Source organism: Panthera pardus, unplaced genomic scaffold, assembly GCF_024362965.1.
Source record: "Panthera pardus isolate Hobbes unplaced genomic scaffold, ASM2436296v1 HiC_scaffold_16, whole genome shotgun sequence".
NCBI lineage: Eukaryota > Metazoa > Chordata > Mammalia > Carnivora > Felidae > Panthera > Panthera pardus.
The window spans coordinates 126,220,115-126,243,415 of NW_026526721.1; the positions used below are offsets into that span (position 1 = coordinate 126,220,115).

Consider the following 23,301-nt stretch of genomic DNA (forward strand, 5'->3'; position numbering starts at 1 on the left):
TATGTAAGGAATGCAAGGAGGGAGAAGGGCATGCAGCTGAGGAAATAGCAAGAGCAAAGGCACAGTGACTTCATGGGGCAGGGTGTTTTTAGAAAAGTCCAAGTGGTTTGTTATAGGATGAGAAGCTGGGAAGGGGCAAGGACCCATTAAGTAATGGTAAAAAACTTGACCTTTATTCCTAAGACAGTGGGAAATCATGGAATAGTTTTGGGCATATTCACCTTTTGAACTGTAGTAAAGGTTCTTCAATTTGTTTAGGGGCTCTGTTCACTTGCTTCCAAGAGATGCTGCAGTGCTTGGCATGACTGATGGGTGGGGCCTCTCTAGAGAGAACCCTTTTCAGGCTCCTAGCAGTCCATTAACAGCCCTTCCATTTTTTTGTGGAGTGGTACAAATGATTCTGAGTATGGATGGCAAGATATGTGTCCTTTTGATTCATCGGTGTACATGAACCACCCAGGCATTAGTCTCTATACTCTAGAGAGGGAGGGGCTATACAATAATTAGAAAGAGCTATCTTTACCTTTAATTATGACTAATTAGAAGTTATAACTAATTATAACTTTATGTTTGTAACTAATGACAATATTTTTGAGCACTTAAAATATAGACACTTTTTATGCATACAGCATGTATTAATGCATGTAATCCTCACAGCCACCCCTTCAGGTAGGTCCTATATTATCCCCCTTTTTATTATAGGGTATTGAGGCACGGAGAGTTTATGGGATTAAATAGTGCAGTCTGGACCCTGAGGTTGCACTCTGGACTATGACCCTGCACTGCCTTCTGGTAAGGAGTAGGAAACTCCATGGAACAGGCTGGGGGATCTGCAAGAGGCTGGAGGTTCTACAGGGTAAGTTCATTCCGGTAAGAACTTTTCCCTCCTCACCAAGGCCAGAGTGACTGGAGAATACATGGGTTAGAAGCCCAACCAGTAGTTTCAGTATTACCTGGGAACTTTCTAGAAAGGCAAATTCTTAGGCCTTCAGACCTACCGAATCAGAAACTCTAAAGTTGGGGCCCAGAAAACTGTTTCTAACAATCCCCCTGAGAGGTTCTGATGCATAGTAAAGTTTGAGAACTTTTGGATTTGAGATACATTTTTGGGTAGGGGTGCGGGAGGGTTGGAAGGAGGGAGCCTAAAGCTCTTTTCTGAGGTTGTTGCCATCACCAGAGTAAGAAATCAGAGCCTGAAATCAAATCCTCAACATGGGCTGCACTTTAGAATCATCTGGGGTAACTTTTATTTTATTAAAAAAAATTTTTTTAATGTTTGTTTATTTTTGAGACAGAGAGAGACAGAGCATGAATGGGCAAGGGTCAGAGAGAGAGGGAGACACAGAATCCGAAGCAGGCTCCAGGCTCCAAGGTGTTAGCACAGAGCTCGAGGCGGAGCTCCAACTCATGGACTGCGAGATCATGACCTGAGCCGAAGTCAGACGCTCAACCAACTGAGCCATCCAGGCGCCCCATCATCTGGGGTAACTTTTAAATATATCAGTGCACTGGTTTCACCACAAACCTATTTGATGAGAATCTCTGGGTGACAGAACCTTGCCATCAGTTTTTTAAGAAAAATTTCCCAGGTGATACTAATGTGCAGCCAGGGTTAAGAATCAGTGGTTCTAAAACTTGAAGACGCATCAAAATTTCCTGGAGGGCTTGTTGAACAGAAGCTATTGAGCTCTACTCCCAGAGTTTTTGATTCAGTAGGTCTGGGCTGGAGCCTGAAGATCTGTATCTCAGGTTCCCAAACAATGCTGATGCTGCTGGTCCAGGGACCATACTTTGGGAATCACTGCCTTACATTTTCATCAATAGCCCTAGCAGGATGAGCAGAGCAGAGGCTCTGGAAACTAAACCCAAAATAGGAACCGGAGGTCCCCCTCCTACTACAGTTAACTGAGCCAAGCCAATGTGTCTATGATGTGATTGATCTCGATGAAGTGAAAGTTTTAGTTAATTTCCTATATTTTTACCTGCTAGACATATTTATTACTTAAATTTTTAGATGTAAAATTTGTTTTTCCCTAATTACAGTGGCTGCTTGAAATTTGACAAAGAAAGCCTGATTTTCAGAGATTTCTCAGTTTTGTCCCTTAAAGGATTTCCCCTACATGTGAACTTGCAGAATGCAAGTCCTCTGAGGGGAATGCTAAGGTTTGAGTTCTCATTTGAGATCTGTAGTCAGAAATCAGGCTTTTAGAACGTTCATAGTTATGGGGCATTCAATGTAATACTCATTGCTCAAACAACTTCTGAAAATAGTCCAAGGCAATTTAACTTTTATTTCCTCTATAGAGCTTGTCACCATTTATTAATCTTAATTTCCCTCAGCATCACATGTCAGATGAGAGACTGATTTTTCTCTTCTGTTTCCATAACATTAATATTTAAATGGCAGAGCGTGACACTCATAAACAGCTACGGAGGAGTGGGGTGATATTTCTAGGAAGGAAAACCTAGAATAAGTGCCATATAAAGTCTTTTCCCTTAAAAATGTCCAAAACAAAGCCAAGAAAACATGCAGGTGCACCTTGAAGCACAGAATAGAAAGATGAAGAGGCATTGCCTGTGAAATGAATAATATTATGTAAAATGAATGACATTGTTTCAGAGATTTCCATTATAAAACTGAAGAAGCACTGGGGAGGTAGAGGCGGAAGGCTGTGCAGGTGGAGATGCTGGCAGAAATCTTTCTACTTTGAACACGAATTCAGCTCACAGAAGAATCCAAAGCACGTTCTCCGCTTGGTTTGTGGCTCCAGGAGGGAATTCAATTTTATTACTTTAGATATCTATTTGGCATCAGTTATGTGCTAGGCTCTGGGCTACAGGTGGCAGGAACACCAAGATGGATGAGGCAAAACCTTAACCTTCAAGCAGCTGGTAGAGAGGATCAGGCATAAGCCCTAGTCCCAGGAGACCTGCGCTAAGGAGAGATGTAAACAAAGTGGTGGGGCACATCCCAGAGGGCAGAGGGGGGGATTAGGAAGGCATTGAAAGGAGTTTTGAAAGACAAGAGTCTTAACAAATGTAGATCAGAGATTTGGGTAAAGGGAGCAGTACTGATTCACTGTACACTTCCAAAGTATTCACTGAGCTCTTACCTCATGTCAGGTACTACCCCGGGTTCTAGGGATGTCAACATGAATAAGATTTTTTTCCTGCCCTCAAGGAGTGGGGAAAATAGGCAAGGTCAATTATAGTAGGGCAAAGGCTTCCTGAAGGAAGTGATGTCTAGGCTGAGTCCTAAAGGGTGAGTGGAGGTTAACCAGAAAATGATGGAAGGAAGTGGAGAAGGGAAAGCACTCTATTCAGAGAGGGAAGAGCAGGTACAAAACCTTGAAGAGAGGGTGTATCAGGCATTTGTGGAACTGCAAGACCCCCCCCCCCCGGGGGGGGGGGAGCATAGAGTGTTAGAGCAAGGAGAACAGGAGACGAGGCTGATATGGTATGGGGGCCAGAGCAAAAAGGGCCTGGCTTTTGGACATTTGCCCATGCAAAGCATTTAGGTTTTTCCTATGAATTATGGGGAACCATTAGAGGATTTTAATTTGGGCACTGTATGACCAGATTTAAAGTTTAGAGAGACTGGCATGGAAGAGGGTTTGGTAGAAGGCAAGACCAGATGCAGGTGATGGTTTAGGAACTTACGGCAGTAGGACAGGTGTGACATGATGGGGGTTGGTAGACTGGGTGGAAAGGGGGGTTAGGTTAACAAACTAGAGCCAATAGACTAGTTGCCTGAGAGGGTGTGTGGTAGGAGAGAATAAAAAATGACTCCAAGTTTTTTGGTATGGGCCACATGGATGGTAGCACCACTAGAAAGTTAGAAAATAAAAGAAGAGTAGGCATCAGTTGAGAAATGAGACTAGATGGTGAGTTATGGGCACATTGAATTTGAGGCACTTGTGGAACATTCAGATCAAGAAGTACAAAATTCACAGTTGGATGCATGAGTCAAGATAGAGATCTAGATAGCAGTTGAAGCCATGGGAGTAAAAGAGATCACCCAGGATGAGAGTGCAGAACGAGAAGGAATAATGAAAGATATTTCTATTGCCATTTCTTTCTTTTTTAAATGTTTATGTTTATTTAAAATTTTATTTATTTATTTATTTATTTATTTATTTATTTAGAGAACACACATAGAGGAAGGGCAGAGAGAGAGGGAGAGAGAGAATCCAAAGCAGGCTCTCCACTGCCAGCATGGGCAGCCTGACGTGGGGCTCAAACTCACAAACTGTGAGATCATGACCTGAGCTGAAACTGAGAGTCGGATGCTCAACTGCTCAACTGACTGAGCCACCCAGGCACCCGTTACCATTTCTTTTTAACACTATATTCATGATTCTGGACAGTTCAATAAAGTAAGAAAAGGATATTAGAGGCTTAGGGATTAGAGAGGAGGAAATAAAACAGTTAGAAAAACCCAATTACTCTACCGACAAATTATTGGAAAATATATGAGTTTCGTAAGGTGGCTGGGTATAAGATTAATATGAAAATAAGTTGCGTTCCTCTCTACCAGTAAAAACTATAAAACAAAATTAAAGAGAAAACGACATCTACAAAATTGAAATAGATTAAAATCCAAATAAATTAAAAAAAAAGTATCTAAGAGTAATTTAGCATTAGATGGGAAAGATCTCTAGGGGAAAATTACAAAACCTTATTAAAAAATGTTAAAGAAGACCATGAGGGGCTCAGTCGGTTAAGCGTCCGACTACAGCTCAGGTCATGATCTCACAGTTCCTGAGTTTGAGCCCCGCATTGGGCTCACTGCTGTCGGCACAGAACCTGCTTCAGATCCTCTTTTCCCTTCACTTTCTGCCCCTCCTCCCCCGTCTCTCTAAAAAATAAAATAAAACATTAAAAAGCAGACCTAGATAAAAAGGAAGATATTATGTTCATGGATAAGACATACTTAATATCATAAAGATTTTAATTATTATCTGTAGATTCAGTATATTTCCAATAAAATCCCCAGGGTTTTTCATGGTATTTGATAAAGTGATTCCAAAATTCATATGAAGGGGTAGAGGGCCAAGAGTAGTCAGGTTATTTCTGAAAAGCAAGAGCAAGGAGGAAGGACTATGTAGATTGGTATGGGGATAGAAAAATGGACCAGAGGAATAGGTTAGGGATCCACAGATGAAACCTCGGAGTGGGTGTGTGTGTGTGTGACAGATGTGGCATATCAGAACAGTAAAAGAAAAAGAGTGATCAGTAAATGGAGCTGGAAAAAAGTACTTATCTACTATTTATATGGAAAAAGATGACATTGGATTCTTGCTTCATACTATATCAACTCCAAATAGATTCAAAATTGAAAGATACCTTAAAGAAAATTGAAAGACAAGTTATAAACAGGTAAAATACTGAAAATATATAGAACTGCAAAGGATTAACATTAAAAAATGTAAATAACTCCTACAAATCATTAAGTGCATGTACACACACACACACCAGTAGAAAAATGAAAAAAACAAATAGAAAAAAATCACCATATGACCAATAAACTTGTAAAGGCATGTTTAACATCATTAGTGAACAGAATAATGTAAATAAGAACCATGATGAGATATCATTTCACATCTATTTAATTGGGTAAAAATTAAAATGTCTGACAATGCCAAGTAGGCTTGCAATAACTCTGGGAAAGAGTTTGACATAATCTCCTGAAGGTGAACATGCAATCAGTTCAGAAAAGTGTTTAGCATTGTCTTCTAAAGTTGAATATTTACATTTCCTATTGCTCAGCAATTAATTTCCTAGGTATGTATCCAAGAAAAACTCTTTTTCCATGCATAACAAGATTCAACTACAAGAATGATCATAGCAGCATTGTTCACAATAGCCCAAACCTGGAAACAACCTAAATGCCCAACATTAGTAGAGTAGGGAGCAAATGGTAAAATATTCCCATGACATAATATTGTCTGTTATTATCTAAAAACAAATGAACCACAGTAACTTGCAACAATATGGATGAATCTAAGTATCATCATGTTAAGAAAAAAAGTAGTCTTCCAAAGGTTACTTACAGTATGATACCCCTTTTAAAAATAAAGTTAAAAACAGTAATATATATACACATATACATATGCTTTGTATATGTAATTTATATTCTACATGTACATATATAATACATGTAAATGCAATAAAATTATATACAAAGGAAAGGAAAGGAAGGGAATGAAATTGGGATTCAAAAAGATGCTTATATCTCAGGTAGGGAAAGTAAACAGGAAGATGGAATGAGGGGTGGGGGGAAGCATATGGTTAGATTTAGATCCCTGTCAAAGTTCCACGTTTTTTTTGGGGGGGGGGGGTGGTGGTGCATTCATGAATGCTTCACACATTATTTAAAATAACTAAATAAAAGTAGCTCAGGCATGGACCTATGATGAGAGGATCATCAATCAAGGATTATGTTGAATCCAATTCTGTGCATCTGTGGTCCAATTAGAGAAAAATAATTTTCTTGAATGAATGAATGAATGAATAGAAAATCATCAGTGACAGTGATCAGAGAGAAACCTGGTGTAGGCAGATCTTTACTACACTACTGAATTCTATAACAGGATGTACTTACTTGCTGGGGCATCTCTTTGGGGAATTATAAGTGAATCAAGGAAATTTTGGAAAAATAAGTTATTAGGGTAGGTTTTGCCTTGCCTAAAAATGTTGCTAGGTTATTCCTAAAAATTATACCATCTATCATCCCTTTATAACTTTAGGAATGCAGTCCTTTTATGCTTTCTTCTTACATTTTTTCTGTGCCATTAAAGTGAGCTGCTATTTGGATGATTTGCAACTGAGTTATATGATCTAAGTTATGTGGACCAAAGGAGACCTATTTAAAGCACAATATTTCTATTTTAAATTGTTTAAAATAGATAAAGCATACAGAGAATTAACAACACCCCAAATTTCTAATACGATACTTTAAGAGTATTTTAAATTTTATACAAATCATTTTCCTCCTATTATTATCAATTAAAATTTCATCCAACTTGAATTCTATCCCCAGAGTGTTATTGGACTCTTTGTCTCTCATCCTGAATCTTGTAAGTTGCAGCTCGACTGTTTAGTTGAACCACCCGCTGTGGCCTGCCCACTTCACGCGACCAGCAGAGACCCCAATAATGGGATTTTCCAGTTACCTGGAAGTGCAGGTAACAGTGGTTGACTGTTGACCCAACTTTATGAGAACAATTCAGAAATGGTTTTCTTGTTACTCAGCAACACCTGCCCTTTACCTGCCCTAAAGAGTTGTTCAAAATGATGACGGTTAGTAATGAAAACTCTTCTGAGGGATGCATCCTTAAACATCCATCATGTCATTTGTCCCCACAGCTTCCTTTCAAGTAGGAACTTTTTTTCTCATTAACTCTAATGAGTTAATTCACACACTTTTGCCTCTGATTTTCCCATTTTGAGGCAGAAATGTCTTGGGGGGTGGGAACCATGCTGTGTGTGATGGGGGTCAGAACACTCTTCTGGATGTGAACGTTCTCATAGCTACACACTCCTTGGTTCTAAACTCTTCTCCCATTAAAAAAAAGCCAGTTGGTCACCAGCTGTTGTTTCTATTGCTCCAGAATTGTGCCTGGACTTTTGGGCTTGAGATAGAACTATATCCTTTTGCTAATTTCTTCCCTTTTTCCCAGTTAGTAAAGTTTCTGAGGCAGAGCCATAAAATGTAAGGATCTTAATAGAGCATAACACAGGTGCTCTGACCTCACTTTCACAAATTCCCAAATTTCCACAATGAAATCTCTTTTAAACCACACTTAGATTTCATTTCAAATGTTCTCTTGTCAAGGATAAGCTTTCTTTCAGATAATGACAATGCAAACTTAATTTCCAAGACAGATAAAATGTTCCACTAGATCATAAGCCCCTGGAGGAGAGGGTGCTTCATATGACCGTGTCCTTGGAGCCTAACACCTGGCATGGTATATAGTCAATTTTAGAGACTGGAGGTGAGGTTTTGGGCTAATGTGATGATTTGATAGCCTGGGTATTCAAATCATGCTCTGTCAATCTTCCCTGTCTTCCCAAGGTCTTCCTGGGAAGCTATTAAGTTTGCTCCTCAGGCAAGCAACCTAAATACCAGTTTATCTCTCACCTCTCTGTCAGCCCCTAACCTGAATCTTAGGGCCATGATACTCGGACATGGCTGTGCAGAGATAGAAACCAAGAGCAGATAAAGGTGGCTTGTCCCAAGAGTGATTCAGAGAACATTTTCCAGCCAGGTCTCAGAGTAGAAGAAGAAGACTAAATTATGGTGGCTGACCCACTTCTAGTACCAGGACCTACATGAGTCTGAGGCCAAAAGGTGAGCACTATACCTGGGTGCTGATTTTAGAGCAAAATAATCCTGTCTGCTAGTAAAAAGTGGCCCCACTGACTGTCCTGATCAATAAGATTAGCAATTCCTTCTCTTTAAAGGGAGAGCTGATAAGAGAAGTTGAATAGCAACAAAAATGGTGAAGTCTTCTCTCCCTTGCTGAGCATTCAGTACACGTTTGTTAAAAGAATGAATGAAGTCAAGTGGTGTTGCTAAGGAGTTGTTACTAAGAGAGATACCATTTGCATGCAAATTTTATGTTATTAGCAACTAGGACCCTCTAGCAAGGAGGGTGATGGGAAGGGCCACTATATCACTTTTCTGAATAGGATGTGGATGGAGAGGAATTCCACCAGTATTGTGCAAAAGCCTGAAGAAGGAGCTTGGCTTTAGTTATGTTATGTTTAAGACTATGATGTCAGGTAGACAAGTTCTGGAGACACTATCGAAACAGGAACGAATTTTCATGTGAAAGTTCAGAATATTGGATTTCCTCTTCACTTTCCCAGTCCAGTCCCCTTTTCCCCACAAATGGAAGAAAAAATCCAGGCCCTAGTTTCTAGGAGATGCCAAACTGAGCCAGAGCTAGTAATGTTTGGCTTCCACATTTCAAAAGCTAATAGAAACTGGAGACAAGTTGGGAAATAATATGCACATTTGCATAAATGTTGGGAATATTGCATAAAAAGTTGGGAAGTACTTGGAATGGAAAATTATATCATTCAAAGGAGAGGGTAGGGGCAGCTCTATCTCTTTAAGAGAGTCTTTAGCTCAGCTAAAACACAGTAGAGGAAAAGGTCTGAGGTTGCATCAAGATAAATTTAAGATTGGGAGAACTTTTTGACATAAGGATTATAAAAAATCAGAAAATCCACTTGTATATTCCCACCTCAAAGCATGGTGTCTATGAGATGATAGAAAATGTTTTCTCATTGAATGAGCAGGTCATGGAATTGCCATTCTTGAAGACTTTTATGACCAGCACATGATGCTTTGCATTTTTGATGGAATAATGACAATTGAGCAGATGATTTCTCACCTCCCTTCCAGCTCCTTAATTCTACAAATGTCCCAAATTGGTTGATTGGTTACTCCAGGAGACCCTAAAGAGTATCTAGAAGCCACAGGTAATCTTTTCTTCGCAGCATGAATCCACACTCCCACCTTGGTTTTCCACCAGAAACATTTAGACTTTCATCTCTATTGGAAAATTGCTGTCATTGTTTCCTTTCTATGTGCTGTTATTTATTCTAATCACTGAGGCTGTGTTACTCAGGTCCCTCTGATACACATCAATGCAAGTTATACATGTGAGGCTAGGAGGGGAGAATGAACCTCTAAGCTGTAGTCAAATTGGTTTCCTAAATGATGCTGCACGTTTTAACTGGAATTTGTGTAGTATTCTAGTGGAAAAAAAAAGGTGGGGGTGGAGGGAAGGGTTCCTTTGGTTTTCAGGCTGTTAACTGTAATTAGCCTGGTTTCTGAGATGTAATTATCTTGCAATCTCAAAGCAAACACCCTAGAGGAAATTGCGCTGTTAAAGACAGCATGGCATTAAAAATAAATTATTACCCCAGTGCCTGCTATTGCTGCTTATGCTTTGTGATTTGTCAGAGTTTCCGTTAGCAAGAGCTTGTTTAAGGCTGGAGATGTGCAGCCATGTTGCCACTGTTTGTTCTAGAGAGGTGGGAGGTGTGGTTTGCTTAGTTATAATAGAGTGATTGTCCCACTCACCAGAATGGCTCAGAGGTCAAGGAAATAGAGCTCTGGGAGTCCTCTTTAGCAGTGGACATTGATGAGTGAGTAGAGTGGGGCACCATAATCCAAAGATCAGACAATTCAAGCTCTCCATAAAGAAAAATTAACTTGTTTGGAGATGACTGAGAGGAAACAAGTGAAATTCCAGCTATTTTAGGGACAAACACTGAGTGATCATGAATCATTGTCATGAATCCTAGCGCCTGGAAAGAGCTTACTGTGAGGTTTGGAATCAGAGACTTGTAGGTTTGAACATGGGATTGTGCAGGTGCTGTGCTCCACAAAAGCTCCCCCACTGAGGTGATAACAGAAGGCTGACATCCCACCAGTGCCCCCTGACCAAGCTTTGTGTCCATGGAGCTGCACCCAGTTGGAGGGAAGCACACATTTTCCCAATTTGTCTACTCCATGGGAATGCTTTACAGAATTTATCTGACCAGAATAATTGTACCATACTTTAATGTGAGTTCTATAGGGTAAAACTTCACAGCCCCTTAGCACTTTATCTTTGCTGTTAATTTAGTGCTGGGGCTGGCATATCTATCTATGTATCTATGTATCTATGTATCTATCTATCTATCTAATCTCAGAAGGAAAAAGGGGCAGGGAACCCTATAGAATTTGGAGTTGAAGATATGATAGTATAAAAAGGGAAGATATGACCATAGTGAGGTATATAGAAGGATGAAAGAGGAGTGTGGGGGGATTTCAATAATTCAAAGAAGGCTTGGACTAACTGGAAATTTTTACTTTTCTTCCATTGGGCCAAGCTGCTTTGTGTTGGAAGTAATTTGACTAACTGGAATCCACAGATTTTTATTAATAAAACTTCATTTTGGCCCATATCACTACTTTCCCTTTTAAATTTCATTCGTATCTCTGATGTTTTACTAAATGAATTATGAAATGGAAGGCAAAGTAAGTCTACCCAGGTTGATATCTCACCATCAGGAATATAAAGTTAAATTTTCTCAGAGCTATTAATTGAGGGTTATTAACAAAATATACAAAAAATACCTACTCTAGCTTTATGAATTTTAACTAGAGTAGAATGTATGCCCAAAGATCATTTCTTAGGTTGCTATAACTCTGTGAGTGATTTCACCACATTGGCTCAATAGATGCCTTATTGGATTCTTAAAGGCTAAAGGGCAAGAGGAAAGTTCACAATTTCCCTTTCAAAAAGTTTTGTGTCAGTATTTAAAAGTTTGAAAAGAATTTCTTGGTTTCAAGCCCAAAACTTTTTTTTGTTCTTTTTTTTGGGTAACTTCTTTGAAAACAGAAACTCTTGGTAAACAAAAAAAGTGACCTTACTAATTTAACTCTCAATTAATAAATAACATTGCTCGTCTAATAATATGAACAACAGTGCAAATTATAATGTATTCTTTTCAGACTTTAGAGGGGATATGTATGAGGATTTCCATTTATGGCAAGTTGGTGAACTAATTAGTTGGTGAAGCCAAAAATTTCTCTTGACAACAACAACAACAACAACAACAATAACAACAACAAAACAACACTAGAATATGGAATAAAATGGAATGGACACCCTAAATGCATTGCAGAATTTTCTGGAGGTTAGGAAAGGAAAGACTCAGGGACCAAAACATGAAAAAGAAATAGAAAATTAGAGTGGCAAATGTACATTCAGTTCAGCTGCCCTGGAATGTGTTGCCAGTCTCAATAAGCAGTGACTTCAGTTTAAAGACCACAAGAAGTTGAGGCCCTGGGCATTCTTACAGCAAGATGTTTGAACTGAAACCCCTCTCCCCACAAAAAGCCTTCAAAGGGCTGAACTCTCAGTAAAATGGTGACTGAAAAGTTACTGGCAAAAAACAAAGCAAAAAAACCCCAAGAACCCTATAAAAATACCCAGCCGGCTTTGCTTAGTGGGGAAAAATGTCTCATGAGAATTCATAAGGACAATCCTATTGTCCTTACTTTCATGCTCCAGGAAATCCAAGAAAAGAAATTAACATGAAATTGGTTCCAGACTAGCAGCACCTATGGAGCACCACTCTGGAAGGACATCCCTTAAATTCGATTGCACAAGATTTCTACAGCTAAAGTCCTGCCAAACTCAAGATCATGATTCAAAATTACCATATATGCAAGGAACCAATCCACCACAAGTGGACAACCCACTACAAGGGACAAAAGAATTAAGTCCCTAAGGCTTCAGATAATGGAATTACTGGACATATTCTCTAAATAAAGTTGTTTAAATTGATTAAAGACACAAAAGAAAGAATAAAAAATACAATAAAGAAATAGAGCATATATAATTATCAGCCAGTTTTATACAGAATAAAATAGAACATCTAGAGATTAAACTATAAAACTGAAACTAAAAACTCAAAAGACAGGGTAAATAGATTAGGCAGAGATGAAGAATGAACTGGAAGTGAACTGGAAGATATTTAAAGAGAGATTAGAAAGAAGGAAAATATGAAAACAAGGTTAAGAGACATGGAAATATAATGAAAAAGACTGAGAAATGGAAAATAAGATTTTTTTTGAGGACACAGTAGAAAGAATGAGAGAAAGATAATACTAGAAGAGCTAACGCCTTGAGAATTTTCCAAAATGTTGAAAGACATGAATTTCTAAATCCAGAAAATATAATAAATGTCAAACACTTTTATTTTTTAGTAAAAATAATTCCCTGTTCAGATACATATTGATTAAACTTGAAAACCTCAAAGACAAAGACAAAAATATAAAAGCAACCATAAAGCAAATAAAGACTACTTACTAAGGAAGGAAATTAGCCTGAGAGCAGACCTCATCAAAGAGACTATAGAAACCAGGGGACAGTGGAATAACTTCTTTTACATGCTAAAAGAAAATAATTATCAATCTAGAATTTTAAATTCAGCTTCATTATGATTCCATATGAAGGTGACTGTCTTTATAAACATTTTCAGATAAAACCAGAGACAATTTACCGCTAAGAGAACTTTGCTGAAGGATTTTCCAAAATGAAGGTGCTCAATCTGGCTACACATTAGAATCATCAGAAGACACTTACAAAATACTGATACCTGTGTTATACCCCTAGAGTTTAGATTTAATCCTTCTGCAGTACAGACTGGGAACTGGGATTTAAAAAATATCCCTACGTGATTCTAGTGTGATGTCAACTTTGAGAACCGCTTGTATAAAAAGGATGCACTTCATGAAGAATGAAATTGAGCCCAAGAAATAATGATGCACAAACAGCTTGGGGGATGGGCAAAATAGATAAAGGGGATTAAAAGGTACAAACTTCTCATTATAAAATAAATAAATCACAGAGAAGAAAAGTGCAGCATAAGGAATATAGTCAACAATATTGTGATAATATTGCATGGTGCACATGGTGACCACACTTACTGTGCTGAACATTGAGTAAGTTATAGGATTGTTGCATCAGTATTTTGTACACCTAAAACTAATGTAACATTGTATGTCAGTTATACTTCAATAAAAAAACCCCAAAACAAAAACAAAAACAAAACAAACCCAAGTAGTTGTTAAACATGTGGATAAATCTAAATATTCCTTGACTGGGTAAAGAAATAAAAGTATTGATTAAGAATATGAAAGTATCATAGAATAGATTACTGGACAGAAATAACATAGGAAGAAAGGGAGGGGATTAGAAGTTTAAGGCATTTAAGGTCCTTTTTATTACTCAGAAGAAGGGTAGCTACATTAACTTTAAGGAGCCATGTTAAAAATTTAAGGGAAATACTAAAAGAGTAGGGATGTAATATGTAATTTCTAAACTGGAAGAGGTATTAATTTGTCAGGAGTGTGAAAAGGGGTTGTAGAATGTAGGGAGGTCTGTAACAAATTTAATGACATATTAGGCACATGGCGATAAGGACTCTGGAAAGCAAGGCAATGGAAACAGGAGGGGGTGAGACAGTTGCAGGAGATCCTACAAATTAAGAACTGATGTGACCTGGTGACTAATTTGCTAAGGGTATGTTGGAGGAGGAGAGGGAGAGACACCTTCACTCTCAATATGGCACACCAAGGTGTTTAGTCAAGGTGAGAGACTAACTCTGGCTCATATAAAGGGGATTGTTTGTATTGAAGCCATATTCAAAGCAAACCTTTAAATGGAGAAGACCTAGAACTTCCCTCCAAAGACTTAGCTTACATCCCAAGCTTGCCTTTTCATTGTTGGGTATAAGTGCCTAACATGTCATCACTTATACAACTCTAACTTTATTTTTTAGGTAAAATAGAAATTTAGAACTGTTATAAAAAGAAAAACAAAAAAGGCTTCCAGGTGAGAATACCTTCATTGTTTTCATTGTCTACTTTAAATATCGTATGACTTCATCCAGATTCATGGTGGACCTGCGGTGGATTACAAATGGCTGCAAATTCTTTGACACTCCTTTCATTGAGAGATGAGGTCCATTTTCTGGCCGTTGAATCTGGGCTGGTTTGTGACAGCCTTGATGAATGGAGTATGAGTGTAAGAGATGCCATGCATTTCTAGATCTTCTGTCTAAGGGGACTGGTAGCATCTGCCTTGGTCTCTTGGGAGCCCTGAGTCAGGATGCAAGAAACCCAACCACCGAGAGGTCTCTATGCTGTGAGAAGCTCAAGCCACATGGGGAGAACCTGGAGGAGAAAACTCCATGTGGAGAGAGAAGCCAAGGAACATTGAGGTAACGTGTGAGTGAAGAAACTATCTTGTAGGTGGATCATCCTGTCCCAGCTGCCACAGCGGAAAATATGCAGATCAGAGGGGAAGTGCCCAGCTGAGCTCTTCCTGCATTCCTCATGTACTGTACCAAATAACAGCAAACAAGAAGGTTGTTTCAGGTCACTCAGTTTGTGGGTAATGTGTTAGCCAGCAATAGAGAATCAAACAAGTTTTCTTCTTTAGAAGACTAATGATACAGGGACCCCAGATCTCATTGTTATGACTTCCCACTGCCACTTGCCTTCTTTTGTCTTTTCCCCTATTTTTCACTCTCTCTCTTTACTCTTCAAGCTTTTACTCTCATTGCAAACACAGCTCAAAACATTTCCTCCCATGATTTTGCTTTTGCGTCAGTCTATTGGAGTGTCTTCCGTTCTTCTCATTGGAAGATTTGCCTTTCTCACCACTTGTAGTTCCAGTTTTATATACTACAGTCTTACTATATTACCCCAGTAGGATGAATCAGAATTTGTGGAAAAGAAACTATGTTTTTTTTTAAACTTTTGCTTATAATACAGACGTTTTTAAAGGAATGTGGTTTTTGCTTGTAGATAACACAACAATCCACACTAACTGCTAAGTGCTTTTAAGCTGGCATTCGTCTAAGCCTGCTTTAATGAACAGATAACTCATTTATAATTAGCAGTGCCAATTAATTGGCATGCAAACAATTAAGGTGATTAAAGTGCTAAAGTTCTTAAGAACAGTTTTTCCTAAGTAGGTTATAGACAAACCCTCCCTGACCCTGCATCTTGTTTACATGATTAAATTGCTGAGGAAGCCTTTATGTACAGATAGCACATGAGGAAATTTTAACTCAGCCTTGGTCAGATAGCCCTGATTTTGAATAAGTGAGTCCCATCTATGAAGAATTTATTGTGCTCTGATTTTCCAAATCAATAGTTTTTTTAAAAAAGTTTGAATTATGTACGTTTGTTGGCATCCTGCCAACTCATTCTCCTCTACAACAACCACCACCCAAGGGCCTCTGCAAATCTGAAGCACTCAAAATCCCACCCAGATCACTTTTCTGTGCTAGTTCTTACATCTTTCTTATATCCTAGAAAATGGATAGAAGGCCGTGAGGTTTTATTTTAGATGGCTATGACTTGCTTCTAATAGAATGTACCAGAAATGACATTGTGTGATTTCTAAGGCTAAACCAAAAAAGACATTGCTGTTCCTGCCTGGTCTGCTTGGACACCTGCTTTTGAGGCTCTGGGCTGCCACGTTAAACTGTCGACCCCCTTGAGGCTGCCACTCTGTGAGGAAATCCAGGTCACATGGAGGGGCCTATAGAGGTGCTCTGGTTGACAGCTCCAGCTGGGATCCCAGGTAGCAGCCAACATCAACACCAGACATGAGTGAAAATGCCCGAGGATGGTTCCAGACCCCAGCCACTGAGTCACCTCCAGCCTTCAAGTCTTCCCAGCTGAGGCTCCAGACATGCTGGAGCAGAGACAAGCCATCTCTGCTGTGCTTGTTCCAAATCTCCAACCCACAAAAGCTGTGAGCATAATAAAATAGCTGCTGTTTTATTCTACTGTATCTGATTTGTATTTGTATTTGATTTGATTTATATTTGTATTTGTATTCTACATACAGTAGATTACTGATTATGTAGCAGTAGTAATTGGAAGAAAAGCTTTTTCTTTCTCCACTTAAGGCTCTATACAATGTCCACCTCCATTTTTTTCCCCATTCGCATGCTCTTTTAGTTTCTGTTTTACCCTTAAATGTCTCACTCTACACTGTGTTTACTGGCTTTTAATGAAATTCCCCTCCAGTTCAGTTGGAAGTAGCTGGAATTCAAATCTTCTTTGTCAAGTTATTAACCCCCTGGGTTTCAGTTGCCTTGATGATGAGAGAATCATACCTACCTATCTTAAGGGTTTGTTGTGAAAATTTGAGATATTGTAGAGAGAGTACCTGGTGTACAGGAGGCATTGGCTCTAGATAAACGGTGCATAGTATTAGAAGTTTTCAGGGACAAGTTATGTAACCCCAAACCTCAGTTTCCCACTTGCCCAACTCACACTGCTCTAATTGAGAGTGCATAGTGTTCTCAGAGGGAGTCTGTGTATGTATGTGGGTCCACATATGTGGTCTGTTCTCTGTTGAATATATGTGACTGCATGCCGTCATAGTCCATCCATCACTGCATGAGGCTAGAAAACAATAGCAACAACTGAATCAAAGCAAACCAACCCCCAAACAACCCTAATCTGTCATCATGGTTATATTTACCTAAGGAAATTTGCAAATCACAGAGACAAGATATTAAATAGAACTCCCTGGGTGGGATGGTCTGTGGCACAGCCTCAAGTCTGAACAGAAAGGTCTACCCTTTCCCTGGCTAGAGATATTTTTGCTCTCTGGAAGGGTACATTCTCTGTAGCAGAGACTCTGGACATTTTGATGGTTCATGGACAATTTTACAGGCTGTTGGCCCTTTGTCCTGAAAAACAAACACACTCATAACTCCCAAAACAATTTGCATGCCATTTTAGAGTGTCCATAGTTGCTACAAATAATTGATACTGGAGCCTGCTGAAAAAGCCTGTGGAAACTAGAACGCTTGGGTTTGTGATCTTGGGATAGACTACAGTTCTAACTAAATCAGGGAGGGCTGCCCTAAGGGATCAGGGCTTTACATAACTTATATAATCCTCAGGAGAAAGGGCCCGTGAGGTGTTTTATCTCTATTGTATCATAAGGCTGAGAGAAGTTAAGTGACTTTTCCAAGATCTCAAAGCTAAGAAGTTAGTGGGGCCCAGATTTGAGAGATGATAACATCCAATTGTTTTTTGTTACTTTCTGTTTGTGTCTTGGGGTGTGGAGATCTACTTCTCCAGACAGATCATGACTGGGGAACTTGCTAGTCCTAGGCTTGTGGTTTTAATTTCTATCCCCTCCTCCCCTCTTTCCCATCCCTGCCTACCTGTGGCCCTTTCAGCTACCAGAGTATGGTGTGGGGTGGCAGGGGAGGGCATGCTTTGTTGCTGGATAGGCTTAAGAGAAGCAGTAAAAGAGAGTGGTATGAGCAGGGGCTCCAGAGTCTGTGTGCTTGAGCTGGAATCCACTGAACCTCCCCAGACAAGCCATAACCCCAAGGCTTATTTAGCACTTTGTTTTACAAAGAGATTTTCCTTTGATAATAAGATAGGCATGCAAGCAAGGCCTTTCTATCTCCATTTACAACTGTGGATACAGAACTTTTTCAAGGAAATTGTCTTACCAGGTCTTCTGATTCTGGTTCCTGGTCTTTTTCCATTATCTTCTACCTGCCTCCTTTGGAGAACAAGGTTAAGAAGTGCCATTCTGGGAAATTGAAGCTACAGGAATGAAAACATGATGGCTTGGGGCAGTAAGTCATAAGTCACCATAATTGGGAGATGGCCTTCCTGTTCTGGGAAGCAGCCGTCACAAATGTAGCTAATGTAGAACAAGCAGTAATCTGGGAAATTGTAACATGAGATCACATAATGGCAGTGGCTTTGAAAGATAAGTTAACTGATAAGGAATATTGAGAAAGGAACACAGGAGACTAAGACTTTGAAAGATTTCCTCTAATGTTGCCTGAAGAGAGCGTGATCTGACTTCAGATGACCTGTACTGGTTCCTCAGACTGAAATATCCCTCCAGTGGAGAAGGGCAATTCATCATCAAGCAACCAGAGGTGGAAAGTAATTCTCCAAAAGAACATCCGGCTGTCCTGGCTCATCTTCTCAGCTCACCCAGCAGAGAACTTGCAATTTGGCCTCCTGAGTGCTGATGACCAGCATGGGTTCTCTCAGTGAGGACCCTCCTGCTGGGAGCTAATATGGAATATTGGTCTATCAATCAGTCTCTGTGAGTTCAGCTCCTACAGTTCAGTCACTCATCTGATCATCTCTGGTGAAACTGATAAACACCCTGATCTTGCTCAGATGTTGAGCAGATTATGGGCTTTGGGTCCCTCGTTTGGTGTAGTCATACATGGGAGGCCCTGAAAAAGAGCCTTTCTCATTATGTGACCTTGGTGGTTTATAGAGACCATAATCTTGTTTTGTCCAGGAACCCAGCACGTCCACCTAGTCCTAAAACTTCAAAGAACAGATGTTTCAAAGGATGAGTTTGAGCAAGAATCTTACAGAAGCATTTTTAAACACAACCTCATTGTGAAGGTTTCAAACTTACTCAGGTTAGTGCCCCAAAACAGAGGTGGAACAAGCCTTCCTCCTACCAGGCTAGATGAATGGGATGTCCCTTTGGGCCTAGAGTGTCCTGAAGCTTTGAAGGAAGGGACCTGACAGGACACAGCAATATCTTAGGAGGCAACCTGGTAGTATACCTTTTGGGTAACAACTGTCAGGCCCTGGGGCAGATGGAGAGGTAAATGGCACAGTGGGAGGAGAAGGGGAAGTTCTCATTGGTCTGGAGGCTGGGAAGTTGGTCGGTGAGGATGCCAATCAGGTTTGGCTCCTGGGTGCTCCTTGCAGTGGTGTTTCCCATGGTCCTGCTCACCTAACTTTGGAAGTGCCCCTACTCCACAGTGGGCAAGTCCCTGAGTCAGTTGGGCTGGGGAAGTAGATCCCTATTCAGTGGATGTGGTGCTCTGAGATTCCATCATAAAGAAGTCACTAGGTGACCCAATGAGCAGACCCAGGATTCTGTGTTGCTGGAACTCGGCAACCCAGACAGGTAAGAGAGTGGCAGAAGCTGAATGGCCTGGCTGCTAAGGCAACACATTATATATTGTCCTGTTGGCATAGCAGAGTTTTGTGAACCCCGGTAAAATGGGGGTAGGAAGTATCTCACCTGGTGTCTGAAGTTGGGTGATAGTAGGAAACACCTAAGTTGGATGGTATCTGTGTTAAGGCTCACACCTTTTATCATGATTAAAGAAGATAATATACAATGCAGTCTTTATACTATGCCTGATAAGTGCTTAACAGTGGCAACCACTACCATCATCATCATCATCATCTTGAATAGTACTTTACACTTACGTTCATGTTGCATTTAGAAAGTCTGAGAGTTAGCTATAGAAATTATAGTTAATTGTAATACACTTGCACTCTGCCCCATGTTGGTCCATATTAGAGGCTGGACCCTCAGTGGCTTCTCAGAGTTGGAATAGCCCATGAGGAACCAAGGTATCATGCATATGTTAATCAGGATGGTATAGAATAATATGGAAGCTGGGGTCCGTGGAGACCCGGAAACCATATCGTCTAAGGGTAGTGTTTTCTCAACTCTAGCTGGTTGTTGCCATGCAAAGATGTGGGCTCAGAAATTCTAGCTCTTCTGATTATTTATGAAAATAAGAATCCAGATTTAGGATGAATTTAGGATGAGTTTTTAAAATATGGTAAGCCAAACAAAGTGTGTCTGTTGGCTACATGGGGTCTGTTATCTGTCAGTCTGGGATATTCTTCTCTGAAGCAGGAATCCTGTGTATGGCCCTCCTGCCCCATGATCATCTAGTGAACCCCACACAGGATAGTCTGATTGTCCTTTCTAAGTCCTACCTCTCTGGAAGTGTGACAAGTCCCCAGAGTTTCAAATCTGGAACAGGGCTGGGTCAATAGGGCTATGGCTGCAGCCACCTGCTATTGCTTACGTGATGTTTCAACAATAATTGCATTGGACACAGACTCTTGCCCTCCACCCAACATCACCCACCCCAGGTCTGAACTCATCTGGAGAAACTGGGAGTGTGAGTGTTCATTTTGTTTACAACCTTGCTGTTGATGCAAGCTGAGACTTAACCTTGTAAAACCTACAGAAAAGAGGAGTCAACTTGAAGCGGCAAATCCTCGGCAATACTAAAATGTAAATGTAGGACTAGCTACATGGATGTGCAACCAGTTCCATTGCACGAGTCCTGTACTCAGAAGGGCCTCACCCCTGATTTAATGCTCTGCTTTTGCTGTCTTGAAAGTCTTAATAACCTTCCAACAAGGGAGCCTGTGTTTTCATTTTGCACTGAGCCCCACAAATTATGTAGCTGTCCTGCATAAATGTGATCAGAATTGGAAGCATACCACACAAGTGGATTTTTTTTTGTTTTTTGTTTTTGTTTTCGTTTTGTTTTTTGGAAGCTCCTGAAACTTGATTAGTTTGAACTTTTATGTGAGGTGAGGTAATAATGCCCAGGGAAACCAGGGAGCAGGAAAATGCTTTCATGACCATTTTAAAGATGAGGGGGATTTCTCCTGCTTTGTGGTAAGTGGAGAGGGTGGGGAAAGAGTAAATTTCCTGTGATGTGATCACCTCCCAGGGCTTTTTTCCCTTGTCTCAGGTGCTAGATCTACATTAGCTGTTATGCAAAGGGGATGCAGGTAGACATGGAATTAATTGTGGGAATAGCTGTTGTGTTAGCATTAGAAGAATCTAGAGAATAGACAGCATCCTATGAATAAGAGAGCCAGGAGACTCAATTGTTTTTCCTGGTCATTTTTTTTTTTAATTTTTTTTTTTAACATTTATTTATTTATCTTTGAGAGACAGAGAGAGACAGAGCACAAGTGGGGGATGGGCAGAGAGAGAAGGAGACACAGAATCTGAAGCAGGCTCCAGGCTCCAAGCTGTCAGCACAGAGCTGGACAAGGGGCTCTAACTCACAAACCACGTTATCATGACCTGACGTGAAGTCAGACGCTCAACTGATTGAGCCACCCAGGCGCCCATTTCCTGGTCATTTTTAGGTCAGCAAAACTCTCAAGTTGCTGAGGAATAGGTAGGTGTGTGCTGGGCTGATTAGAACAGCTTTACTGATGCATTTTAGTCGACACCACGAGATCAAAACACAGGGCACCGATAAGCTGCTAAAAGGCCCTCATTGAACCTCTTTTGGAGATTTATTGGTGCTGGAACCATAGAGTTAATTCCATTTCTATTGCTCCCTTATTTATTGCACATATGGTCTGCTGCAAAGATCTCAACTGCAGAACTTTGGGTACAGTGGAAGAGTCCAATAGGGCAAATCTTAAAAATGAGGGTTTCGTCTTCAGACTCTTTTGGCCAAAGAGTCAGAGGCTACAGCTATGGAACTTGCTCCTAGCAAGAGAGGAAGCAGAACTTGAAGGGATCTATCATATTAATGTTCTTCTCCCTAAGTCTCAGAGAGTTGCAGATCAAGAAATTTCTCTGCAAACTTGACGAACTAGATAGGATGGCCAACTAATAATGACTGGAACAACCCATCAACCTAGGGCTCAACCAATAAAAGCAAATGTTTCCCCTGGATGATCACCCCTCCCTCTGCAAACTCTAACACCCAAATCTCTGGGACTAGAATAACATTAACTAGATAGAAGAATTTGGAGGAGAATTGACATCTTGATTATACTGAATTCTACCTGGGAACATAGGATGTTTCTAAACTGATTCTAATTTTTAATGTCCTTTTTTGAAAATCTATGGTCCTTTTTACTTAGTCCTGCATATTTCTTGTTACCTTTGTCTCTGGATATTTCATATTTTTTAATGTTATTTCAAATGTCATCTTTTTTTTTTCATTATATTTTCTAACTAGTTCACTAGTTCTTACTGATATATTAGAAAGCTATTTTTTGCATATTTATTTTATAATGACCACTGAACTCTCTCATTAATTCTTATACTTTTATATCTTTTTTTGGTAACTAATCATGTAATATGGAATGTAGCATTAATGCTGCAAATGCATTCTCCAGAGTCAGTCACAGAAATCACTAATTGACATCCCATCAAGGCTGGGTGCAGTAAATCCTTCTCAATTTGCACTCTGTTGGGAGACAATTTTCTATGGGTTTGTCATATTTCTGCACATATTCTGAGCACAGAACGCATTGCCTACTGTTCCGAACTGTCTATTCAAGGTTGTTTGTAGAGCAAACGGCCTTGGAAGATAGAGATAGTGTCTTGTGCCAAGCAAAGGACACATTTGCTTATAGACTTGAAAGGTATCTTCCTCATGAGCAAAGGAAGGTATATTGCTAAGGATCAAAGATTCAGATTCTTCTGAGATCTGTAAGATACACACTTCTTCTGTAACATGTCTCATTGCATGTGCTGGTGTCCTTCACATCACCTGGTGGAAATTGGGCTTCAGGGAATAGTGCAAAACGATAATTCTCTGGCTACTATTATTGTGAGTAATAAGTAGTCCTTCATCTCCAACCCAGCAGTCTTGTGTTTCCTACCAGCACCTTACCATAAAAGTACAAGAGAGTGTAAATAGGGCAGTGGGCTTGTGATCAGAAAGGGCCTGGGTGAGCAGATCAACAACAATGAGGGAGGAAAGAAGAACATGGCTATGCCAGGAGGGTCTATGAAAGATCACTCTATCCCCAGTCATGCCACAGAGGCTTTTTCATTTAATATGAAACAGGATTTAGTCTGGTCTTTTCCTGCCTTTTTAAAAATTAATTAATTAATTTTTAATGTTTTATTTATTTTTGAGACAGAGACAGACAGAGGATGAACGGGGGAGGGTCAG

At 39.9% G+C, this 23,301-nt stretch overlaps 1 long non-coding RNA gene across 1 annotated transcript; it reads left to right on the plus strand.

Annotated features, from left to right (window-relative positions):
* Positions 1–742: 742 nt before the first annotated feature.
* LOC109259565 (uncharacterized) lies at positions 743–16,365 on the plus strand. The gene is made up of 4 exons (XR_008422577.1): positions 743–856; positions 1,296–1,484; positions 9,310–9,492; positions 14,356–16,365. It is a non-coding gene; the product is annotated as an uncharacterized LOC109259565 (long non-coding RNA).
* The last annotated feature ends 6,936 nt before the right edge of the window (positions 16,366–23,301 follow it).